We start from the raw sequence: 12,197 nt of genomic DNA, 5'->3' as shown, positions 1-12,197 counted from the left end.
ATTAAGATATGAATGGATTGTATAAATATGGCATAGAAATGCCATATACATAAGAATAAATGGTAGAATTTACCCATATATCACTGAAACATGATATATAAACCTAGTGATAGCTGGCACTAGTACTGTAAACAGGCACGCAGTAGTGCGTGGGGTAAAAAACTACTATAGGGAGGTGGTCGTTGGCGGGCCCCTCCTCGTATTGGTCAAAACTTATGTTATGCGTAAACATATGATTTTGTCAATACTATAAAGAAAACTTGTTTTGTACATACAAAACTAAATGAATTATATGGATATTGAAAAATAAATGGCATTATATCCATATAATGAAAATATACTTGTATTCTCTTATTATAAGAGAGAATACCGTATAGTTGGTTGGCAAAGACAATTGAAAATACCCGAATTGCAGATGATGGGTTCAAAAACTACTATAGGGTGGTGTAGCAAATAATATGAAGATGATATATCCATATAATGGATATACACTAGTATTCTCTTATTATAATAGAGAATACCATATAAATGGTTGGCAAAGACAATTGAAAATACCCGAATTGAAGTTGACGGGTTCAAAAACTATTATAGGGTGATGTAGCAAATAAAATAATGAAGATATATCCATATAATGGAATTATATGTGTATTCTCTTATTATATGAGAGAGTACCAAACGGTTGATTGGCAAAGACAATTGAAAATACCCGAATTAAAGATATTGGGTCCAAAAACTACTATAGGATGGTCAATGGGCCGGCCATCTACTATTGACGTGACAAAATACTGTCTGTCGGTAGAGAAGATATTAATCCGTCAAATTTGTTTCTTTATTCATTTATGAATATGAGACTTGGCTCCACGGTTAATATTTTAAGCCCAAAGATAATAATGTTGAAACAAAGGCCAAGGTTTCTATTATACATAGAATAACAAATTGTTTCCGAACTTTATCGTTAATCCAAATAAATAATTACAATTGAGGCAGGCTAATAATGATATATATTTTGTATTGATAATCTTGATATATATGTATATTGGTCTGCCATTATCACATACTGAGTTATGTGATAATTCCCTGCGGGGATAAATTAAAAGAGGTGTCCCTATATTAAAAGAAAATAATATATATATATATTATTTTTTCTAACGTACATATCATATATGCGCTCGGTTTTATATTATATATTACCAAAGAGTCTTATATGAATATATACAGATAAATTTTAAATTTATCATCAAAATACAAATGATTTAATTCAATATTTTATATTGGTTAAACAAAAATTGTACATGTGTGGATACAATAATGACGTATGTCGAACAAAAAAGATATTTTAGAATGAAATATGCAAATATAAAGAAAATTATTACGTATTACGAAAAAAAATATTGTGTTTTTAACATCAATAATTAAAAAACTTGTTATTATTAGTGGCGGAACAAGTATATATTGTGAAAACAACAAACGTATACGAATGCTATATAAAAATGGCCGTATTCGATAGAAAACAATCTATAAAATTTATATTGCTAATTTCTATTCAAAAATATGAATGAAATATGAATAAAAACATTATTCTGGTTGATCCTGCCAGTAGTTATATGCTTGTCTCAAAGATTAAGCCATGCATGTCTAAGTACACACGAATTAAAAGTGAAACCGCAAAAGGCTCATTATATCAGTTATGGTTCCTTAGATCGTTAACAGTTACTTGGATAACTGTGGTAATTCTAGAGCTAATACATGCAATTAAAACATGAACCTTATGGGACATGTGCTTTTATTAGGCTAAAACCAAGCGATCGCAAGATCGTTATATTGGTTGAACTCTAGATAACATGCAGATCGTATGGTCTTGTACCGACGACAGATCTTTCAAATGTCTGCCCTATCAACTTTTGATGGTAGTATCTAGGACTACCATGGTTGCAACGGGTAACGGGGAATCAGGGTTCGATTCCGGAGAGGGAGCCTGAGAAACGGCTACCACATCTAAGGAAGGCAGCAGGCGCGTAAATTACCCACTCCCAGCTCGGGGAGGTAGTGACGAAAAATAACAATACAGGACTCATATCCGAGGCCCTGTAATTGGAATGAGTACACTTTAAATCCTTTAACAAGGACCAATTGGAGGGCAAGTCTGGTGCCAGCAGCCGCGGTAATTCCAGCTCCAATAGCGTATATTAAAGTTGTTGCGGTTAAAACGTTCGTAGTTGAACTTGTGCTTCATACGGGTAGTACAACTTACAATTGTGGTTAGTACTATACCTTTATGTATGTAAGCGTATTACCGGTGGAGTTCTTACATGTGCTTAGATACTTGTATTTTTTCATATGTTCCTCCTATTTAAAAACCTGCATTAGTGCTCTTAAACGAGTGTTATTGTGGGCCGGTACAATTACTTTGAACAAATTAGAGTGCTTAAAGCAGGCTTCAAATGCCTGAATATTCTGTGCATGGGATAATGAAATAAGACCTCTGTTCTGCTTTCATTGGTTTTCAGATCAAGAGGTAATGATTAATAGAAGCAGTTTGGGGGCATTAGTATTACGACGCGAGAGGTGAAATTCTTGGACCGTCGTAAGACTAACTTAAGCGAAAGCATTTGCCAAAGATGTTTTCATTAATCAAGAACGAAAGTTAGAGGTTCGAAGGCGATCAGATACCGCCCTAGTTCTAACCATAAACGATGCCAGCTAGCAATTGGGTGTAGCTACTTTTATGGCTCTCTCAGTCGCTTCCCGGGAAACCAAAGCTTTTGGGCTCCGGGGGAAGTATGGTTGCAAAGCTGAAACTTAAAGGAATTGACGGAAGGGCACCACCAGGAGTGGAGCCTGCGGCTTAATTTGACTCAACACGGGAAAACTTACCAGGTCCGAACATAAGTGTGTAAGACAGATTGATAGCTCTTTCTCGAATCTATGGGTGGTGGTGCATGGCCGTTCTTAGTTCGTGGAGTGATTTGTCTGGTTAATTCCGATAACGAACGAGACTCAAATATATTAAATAGATATCTTCAGGATTATGGTGTTGAAGCTTATATAGCCTTCATTCATGGTGGCAGTAAAATGTTTATTGTGTTTGAATGTGTTTATATAAGTGGAGCCGTACCTGTTGGTTTGTCCCATTATAAGGACACTAGCTTCTTAAATGGACAAATTGCGTCTAGCAATAATGAGATTGAGCAATAACAGGTCTGTGATGCCCTTAGATGTCCTGGGCTGCACGCGCGCTACAATGAAAGTATCAACGTGTATTTCCTAGACCGAGAGGTCCGGGTAAACCGCTGAACCACTTTCATGCTTGGGATTGTGAACTGAAACTGTTCACATGAACTTGGAATTCCCAGTAAGTGTGAGTCATTAACTCGCATTGATTACGTCCCTGCCCTTTGTACACACCGCCCGTCGCTACTACCGATTGAATTATTTAGTGAGGTCTCCGGACGTGATCACTGTGACGCCTTGTGTGTTACGGTTGTTTCGCAAAAGTTGACCGAACTTGATTATTTAGAGGAAGTAAAAGTCGTAACAAGGTTTCCGTAGGTGAACCTGCGGAAGGATCATTATTGTTTAATATCCTTACCGTTAATAAAAAAATTTGTTTTTATTATAATAATATAATATATTATAGTAATACAAATAAAATATAAATTGCCAAAAATATGATCTTTTATAGATCAAATATAAAATTTCGAACAAGCAAATCGAAATAATAATTGTAATAATAAATATATTATTGCATTAAATAAGAGATAAATAAATAAGCAAAAGCAAACAAATAACAAATTCGAACAAGCAAATCGAAATTATTAAATTTATTTAATATTATTATTATATTGTATATTAAATGCAATTAATTAATAAAACACTGTGTGTATATGGACCATAATATACACGCGTTGCGATATGTATTGTTCATCTCAGTTATGCGCATACATTGGATAATGCAACAACCTAAAATGTACAATGTTGTACCTGATTATTACAGGTTAATGTTTTATATAAATTTCAATATATATCGCTAAAAAAAAGTATTAATACCGTAAATGCCATTTAAAAAATACTTGATATATTATTGGTTATATGAAACTAAGACATTTCGCAGCATTCGTTTTAGGTATAAAAATCAATTTATTGAAGGAATTGATATATGCCAGTAAAATGGTGTATTTTTAATTTCTTTCAATAAAAACATATATGACAAAATTACCAAACCAATATATAAAACTCTAAGCGGTGGATCACTCGGCTCATGGGTCGATGAAGAACGCAGCAAACTGTGCGTCATCGTGTGAACTGCAGGACACATGAACATCGACATTTTGAACGCATATCGCAGTCCATGCTGTTATGTACTTTAATTAATTTTATAGTGCTGCTTGGACTACATATGGTTGAGGGTTGTAAGACTATGCTAATTAAGTTGTTTATATAAATTTTATAATGAAATTTTATAAGCATATGGTATATTATTGGATAATAATAATTTAATTATTATATTATTCATAATATTAACAAATATATGAAAAACATTATCTCACATTAGTAAATAATTTGAATGTGAAAAACGAAGAGAAATATTTTCTTTTTCAATCAAATAATACTGAGAAATGTCTAGCATAAAAAATTTATCTAGAATTGTCTCTTATTAAAGATTAGTAAATAGAAAGCCGTTGACAATATTATTATTCTTCGTTGATTCGTTAGACCAAACAAATGCCATACAAATATATAAAATATATAACGAATTTAATAAAATGTTTTATCATTATATATAAAGAATTAATTGCAAAAAAAGTTATACACAACCTCAACTCATATGGGACTACCCCCTGAATTTAAGCATATTAATTAGGGGAGGAAAAGAAACTAACCAGGATTTTCTTAGTAGCGGCGAGCGAAAAGAAATCAGTTCAGCACTAAGTCACTTTGTCTATATGGCAAATGTGAGATGCAGTGTATGGAGCGTCAATATTCTAGTATGAGAAATTAACGATTTAAGTCCTTCTTAAATGAGGCCATTTACCCATAGAGGGTGCCAGGCCCGTATAACGTTAATGATTACTAGATGATGTTTCCAAAGAGTCGTGTTGCTTGATAGTGCAGCACTAAGTGGGTGGTAAACTCCATCTAAAACTAAATATAACCATGAGACCGATAGTAAACAAGTACCGTGAGGGAAAGTTGAAAAGAACTCTGAATAGAGAGTTAAACAGTACGTGAAACTGCTTAGAGGTTAAGCCCGATGAACCTGAATATCCGTTATGGAAAATTCATCATTAAAATTGTAATATTTAAACAATATTATGATAATAGTGTGCATTTTTTCCATATAAGGACATTGTAATCTATTAGCATACAAAATTTATCATAAAATATAACTTATAGTTTATTCAAATTAATTTGCTTGCATTTTAACACAGAATAAATGTTATTAATTTGATAAAGTGCTGATAGATTTATATGAATACAGTGCGTTAATTTTTCGGAATTATATAATGGCATAATTATCATTGATTTTTGTGTTTATTATATGCACTTGTATGATTAACAATGCGAAAGATTCAGGATACCTTCGGGACCCGTCTTGAAACACGGACCAAGGAGTCTAACATATGTGCAAGTTATTGGGATATAAACCTAATAGCGTAATTAACTTGACTAATAATGGGATTAGTTTTTTAACTATTTATAGCTAATTAACACAATCCCGGGGCGTTCTATATAGTTATGTATAATGATATTTATATTATTTATGCCTCTAACTGGAACGTACCTTGAGCATATATGCTGTGACCCGAAAGATGGTGAACTATACTTGATCAGGTTGAAGTCAGGGGAAACCCTGATGGAAGACCGAAACAGTTCTGACGTGCAAATCGATTGTCAGAATTGAGTATAGGGGCGAAAGACCAATCGAACCATCTAGTAGCTGGTTCCTTCCGAAGTTTCCCTCAGGATAGCTGGTGCATTTTAATGTTATATAAAATAATCTTATCTGGTAAAGCGAATGATTAGAGGCCTTAGGGTCGAAACGATCTTAACCTATTCTCAAACTTTAAATGGGTAAGAACCTTAACTTTCTTGATATGAAGTTCAAGGTTATGATATAATGTGCCCAGTGGGCCACTTTTGGTAAGCAGAACTGGCGCTGTGGGATGAACCAAACGTAATGTTACGGTGCCCAAATTAACAACTCATGCAGATACCATGAAAGGCGTTGGTTGCTTAAAACAGCAGGACGGTGATCATGGAAGTCGAAATCCGCTAAGGAGTGTGTAACAACTCACCTGCCGAAGCAACTAGCCCTTAAAATGGATGGCGCTTAAGTTGTATACCTATACATTACCGCTAAAGTAGATGATTTATATTACTTGTGATATAAATTTTGAAACTTTAGTGAGTAGGAAGGTACAATGGTATGCGTAGAAGTGTTTGGCGTAAGCCTGCATGGAGCTGCCATTGGTACAGATCTTGGTGGTAGTAGCAAATAATCGAATGAGACCTTGGAGGACTGAAGTGGAGAAGGGTTTCGTGTGAACAGTGGTTGATCACGAGTTAGTCGGTCCTAAGTTCAAGGCGAAAGCCGAAAATTTTCAAGTAAAACACAAATGCCATACAAATATAATTATATTATATAAATCAAGCTAATTAATATACTTGAATAATTTTGAACGAAAGGGAATACGGTTCCAATTCCGTAACCTGTTGAGTATCCGTTTGTTATTAAATATGGGCCTCGTGCTCATCCTGGCAACAGGAACGACCATAAAGAAGCCGTCGAGAGATATCGGAAGAGTTTTCTTTTCTGTTTTATAGCCGTACTACCATGGAAGTCTTTCGCAGAGAGATATGGTAGATGGGCTAGAAGAGCATGACATATACTGTTGTGTCGATATTTTCTCCTCGGACCTTGAAAATTTATGGTGGGGACACGCAAACTTCTCAACAGGCCGTACCAATATCCGCAGCTGGTCTCCAAGGTGAAGAGTCTCTAGTCGATAGAATAATGTAGGTAAGGGAAGTCGGCAAATTAGATCCGTAACTTCGGGATAAGGATTGGCTCTGAAGATTGAGATAGTCGGGCTTGATTGGGAAACAATAACATGGTTTATGTGCTCGTTCTGGGTAAATAGAGTGTCTGGCATTTATGTTGGTCACTTGTTCCCCGGATAGTTTAGTTACGTAGCCAATTGTGGAACTTTCTTGCTAAAATTTTTAAGAATACTAATTGGGTTAAACCAATTAGTTCTTATTAATTATAACGATTATCAATTAACAATCAATTCAGAACTGGCACGGACTTGGGGAATCCGACTGTCTAATTAAAACAAAGCATTGTGATGGCCCTAGCGGGTGTTGACACAATGTGATTTCTGCCCAGTGCTCTGAATGTCAAAGTGAAGAAATTCAAGTAAGCGCGGGTCAACGGCGGGAGTAACTATGACTCTCTTAAGGTAGCCAAATGCCTCGTCATCTAATTAGTGACGCGCATGAATGGATTAACGAGATTCCTACTGTCCCTATCTACTATCTAGCGAAACCACAGCCAAGGGAACGGGCTTGGAATAATTAGCGGGGAAAGAAGACCCTTTTGAGCTTGACTCTAATCTGGCAGTGTAAGGAGACATAAGAGGTGTAGAATAAGTGGGAGATATTAGACTTCGGTTTGGTATCGCCAATGAAATACCACTACTCTTATTGTTTCCTTACTTACTTGATTAAATGGAACGTGTATCATTTCCTAGCCATTATACGGATATATTTATTATATCTTATGGTATTGGGTTTTGATGCAAGCTTCTTGATCAAAGTATCACGAGTTTGTTATATAATCGCAAACAAATTCTTTAATAAAACGGTGCATTTATGTATTTTTGATTTGAAAATTTGGTATAACTCCAATTACTCAGGTATGATCCAATTCAAGGACATTGCCAGGTAGGGAGTTTGACTGGGGCGGTACATCTCTCAAATAATAACGGAGGTGTCCCAAGGCCAGCTCAGTGCGGACAGAAACCACACATAGAGCAAAAGGGCAAATGCTGACTTGATCTCGGTGTTCAGTACACACAGGGACAGCAAAAGCTCGGCCTATCGATCCTTTTGGTTTAAAGAGTTTTTAACAAGAGGTGTCAGAAAAGTTACCATAGGGATAACTGGCTTGTGGCGGCCAAGCGTTCATAGCGACGTCGCTTTTTGATCCTTCGATGTCGGCTCTTCCTATCATTGTGAAGCAAAATTCACCAAGCGTTGGATTGTTCACCCATGCAAGGGAACGTGAGCTGGGTTTAGACCGTCGTGAGACAGGTTAGTTTTACCCTACTAATGACAAAACGTTGTTGCGACAGCATTCCTGCGTAGTACGAGAGGAACCGCAGGTACGGACCAATGGCACAATACTTGTTCGAGCGAACAGTGGTATGACGCTACGTCCGTTGGATTATGCCTGAACGCCTCTAAGGTCGTATCCGTGCTGGACTGCAATGATAAATAAGGGGCAATTTGCATTGTATGGCTTCTAAACCATTTAAAGTTTATAATTTACTTTATAAACGACAATGGATGTGATGCCAATGTAATTTGTAACATAGTAAATTGGGAGGATCTTTGATCACCTGATGCCGCGCTAGTTACATATAAAAGCATTATTTAATACAATGACAAAGCCTAGAATCAATTGTAAACGACTTTTGTAACAGGCAAGGTGTTGTAAGTGGTTGAGCAGCTGCCATACTGCGATCCACTGAAGCTTATCCTTTGCTTGATGATTCGATAATAAAGATGTTGCAAGCGGGCATAATCATTATGCTTGCTTGCAGCATCGCACGCCACTTTGTTTGTGGTGTGTAAGGTAGGGAAGAAGAAATATAAAAGACCTAAATTGGAAACATCAATATATAAGTAAATATTGAACAAACAAAATGTATCGTCATCTTATTAGTGACGCGATGATAAAGTGGCAAACATATTCCATGTATAAATATTCCTATGGTATTAAAATTCAAGTAAAGAGGACATATATAAAAGTTTGTATATATGGTTCATTCAATGGTAGCAGCGGTTGGTTGGTTGGTGTCTGCTCCTCTTATTGTTCAAAACTTATGTTATGGTAGCAAGTCTATATCGTCATATTATTAGTGACGCGAAAAAGTAGTGGCAAAACATATTCCATGTATAAATAAATATTCCTATGGTATTGAAATTCAAGTAAAGAGGCCATTCAAGTAAAGAGGACTTATATAAATATAAGTATATATAATGGTAGCAGCGCGGTTGGTTGGTTGGTGTGTCTGCTCCTCTTATTGTTCAAAACTTATGTTATGGTAGCAAGACTGTATCGTCATATTATTAGTGACGCGAAAAAGTAGTGGCAAAACATATTCCATGTATAAATATTCCTATGGTATTGAAATTCAACTAAAGAGGACATATAAAATTACTATCAATGGTAGCAGTGGTTGGTTGGTTGGTGGTTGGTTGGCGGCTGCTCCTATTATTGTTCAAGACTTATGTTATGGTAGCAAGTCTGTATCGTCATATTAATTATTAGTGACGCGAAAAAGTAGTGGAAATCATATTCCATGTATAAATAGATTCCTATGGTAATGAAATTTTCAAGTAAAGAGAGGACCATTCAAGTAAGAGGACATATAAAAAGTAAGTATATGTTCCTCCAATGGTAGCAGTGGTTGGTTGGTTGGCGGCTGATCCTCTTATTGTTCAAAACTTATTTTATCAATATGAGTTTGGCAATACAATAAAGAAGACCAATCTAATCCATATAAAACTAAATGTATTATATGGATATGCTTAGGAAACCCATATATTCATAAAAAAAAATTATGTATAGAAAATTATACATATATCTTTTATATAAATGAATCGTATGGATATCGCCTTATGGTAGGTATAATAACTTTTTAAGGCATAATAATGTATAATATAGAAAATATACATTGAAATATAAATGCATTTTTATAGATATGGCGGCATATAAGTGCCATATACACAAGAATAAATAATAGAATTTACCAATATATAATTAAAATGAGATATATAAACCTAGTGAGGGGCTGCACTAGTATATGAATCGTATGGATATGGCTTATAGGTATAATACCTATAAGGCATAATAATGTATAATATAATAAATATAAATTAAGATATGAATGAATTATATAAATATGGCATAGAAATGCCATATACATACATAAGAATAAATGGTAGAATTTACCCATATATCACTGAAACACGATATATAAACCTAATGATAGCTGGCACTAGTACTGTAAACATGCACGCAATAGTGCGTGGGGTAAAAAACTACTATAGGGAGGTGGTCGTTGGCGGGCCCCTCCTCGTATTGGTCAAAACTTATGTTATGCATATGAATTTGTCAATACTATATAGAACGCCAAGCATATCCATATAAACTATGGATATGCATAGAAATCCATACAAAAGTAAAAAAAAATTATGTATAGAAAAATATACATATATTTATATAAGTGAATCGTATGGATATGGCTTATAGGTATAATACCTATAAGGCATAATAATGTATAACAAGTAAATATACATTGAAATGTGAATGCATTGTATGGATATGGCATATAAATGCCATATATATAGAAATAAATTGTATATCAATGATATAACAATTATAAACCTAGTGAGGGGCGGCACTAGTGAATGAATCGTATGGATATGGCTTATAGGTATAATACCTATAAGGCATAATAATGTATAATATAATAAATATACATTAAGATATGAATGGATTGTATAAATATGGCATAGAAATGCCATATACATAAGAATAAATGGTAGAATTTACCCATATATCACTGAAACATGATATATAAACCTAGTGATAGCTGGCACTAGTACTGTAAACAGGCACGCAGTAGTGCGTGGGGTAAAAAACTACTATAGGGAGGTGGTCGTTGGCGGGCCCCTCCTCGTATTGGTCAAAACTTATGTTATGCGTAAACATATGATTTTGTCAATACTATAAAGAAAACTTGTTTTGTACATACAAAACTAAATGAATTATATGGATATTGAAAAATAAATGGCATTATATCCATATAATGAAAATATACTTGTATTCTCTTATTATAAGAGAGAATACCGTATAGTTGGTTGGCAAAGACAATTGAAAATACCCGAATTGCAGATGATGGGTTCAAAAACTACTATAGGGTGGTGTAGCAAATAATATGAAGATGATATATCCATATAATGGATATACACTAGTATTCTCTTATTATAATAGAGAATACCATATAAATGGTTGGCAAAGACAATTGAAAATACCCGAATTGAAGTTGACGGGTTCAAAAACTATTATAGGGTGATGTAGCAAATAAAATAATGAAGATATATCCATATAATGGAATTATATGTGTATTCTCTTATTATATGAGAGAGTACCAAACGGTTGATTGGCAAAGACAATTGAAAATACCCGAATTAAAGATATTGGGTCCAAAAACTACTATAGGATGGTCAATGGGCCGGCCATCTACTATTGACGTGACAAAATACTGTCTGTCGGTAGAGAAGATATTAATCCGTCAAATTTGTTTCTTTATTCATTTATGAATATGAGACTTGGCTCCACGGTTAATATTTTAAGCCCAAAGATAATAATGTTGAAACAAAGGCCAAGGTTTCTATTATACATAGAATAACAAATTGTTTCCGAACTTTATCGTTAATCCAAATAAATAATTACAATTGAGGCAGGCTAATAATGATATATATTTTGTATTGATAATCTTGATATATATGTATATTGGTCTGCCATTATCACATACTGAGTTATGTGATAATTCCCTGCGGGGATAAATTAAAAGAGGTGTCCCTATATTAAAAGAAAATAATATATATATATATTATTTTTTCTAACTTACATATCATATATGCGCTCGGTTTTATATTATATATTACCAAAGAGTCTTATATGAATATATACAGATAAATTTTAAATTTATCATCAAAATACAAATGATTTAATTCAATATTTTATATTGGTTAAACAAAAATTGTACATGTGTGGATACAATAATGACGTATGTCGAACAAAAAAGATATTTTAGAATGAAATATGCAAATATAAAGAAAATTATTACGTATTACGAAAAAAAATATTGTGTTTTTAACATCAATAATTAAAAAACTTG

At 34.2% G+C, this 12,197-nt stretch overlaps 3 non-coding genes across 3 annotated transcripts; all 3 read left to right on the top strand.

Moving 5' to 3' along the window:
- The first annotated feature begins 1,577 nt into the window (after nt 1-1,577).
- Nucleotides 1,578-3,572, top strand: LOC119562177. The gene has a single exon (XR_005221740.1). It is a non-coding gene; the product is annotated as a small subunit ribosomal RNA (ribosomal RNA).
- A 659-nt stretch (nt 3,573-4,231) lies between these two features.
- On the top strand, nt 4,232-4,410 carry LOC119562183. The gene has a single exon (XR_005221744.1). It is a non-coding gene; the product is annotated as a 5.8S ribosomal RNA (ribosomal RNA).
- Nucleotides 4,411-4,811: 401 nt separating this feature from the next.
- LOC119562179 lies at nt 4,812-8,782 on the top strand. The gene has a single exon (XR_005221742.1). It is a non-coding gene; the product is annotated as a large subunit ribosomal RNA (ribosomal RNA).
- Nucleotides 8,783-12,197: the final 3,415 nt, after the last annotated feature.

The sequence above is a fragment of the Drosophila subpulchrella genome, unplaced genomic scaffold (assembly GCF_014743375.2).
Source record: "Drosophila subpulchrella strain 33 F10 #4 breed RU33 unplaced genomic scaffold, RU_Dsub_v1.1 Primary Assembly Seq396, whole genome shotgun sequence".
NCBI lineage: Eukaryota > Metazoa > Arthropoda > Insecta > Diptera > Drosophilidae > Drosophila > Drosophila subpulchrella.
Note: the sequence above shows the minus strand (reverse complement) of the source record. Positions and strands in the feature narration are given on the sequence as shown.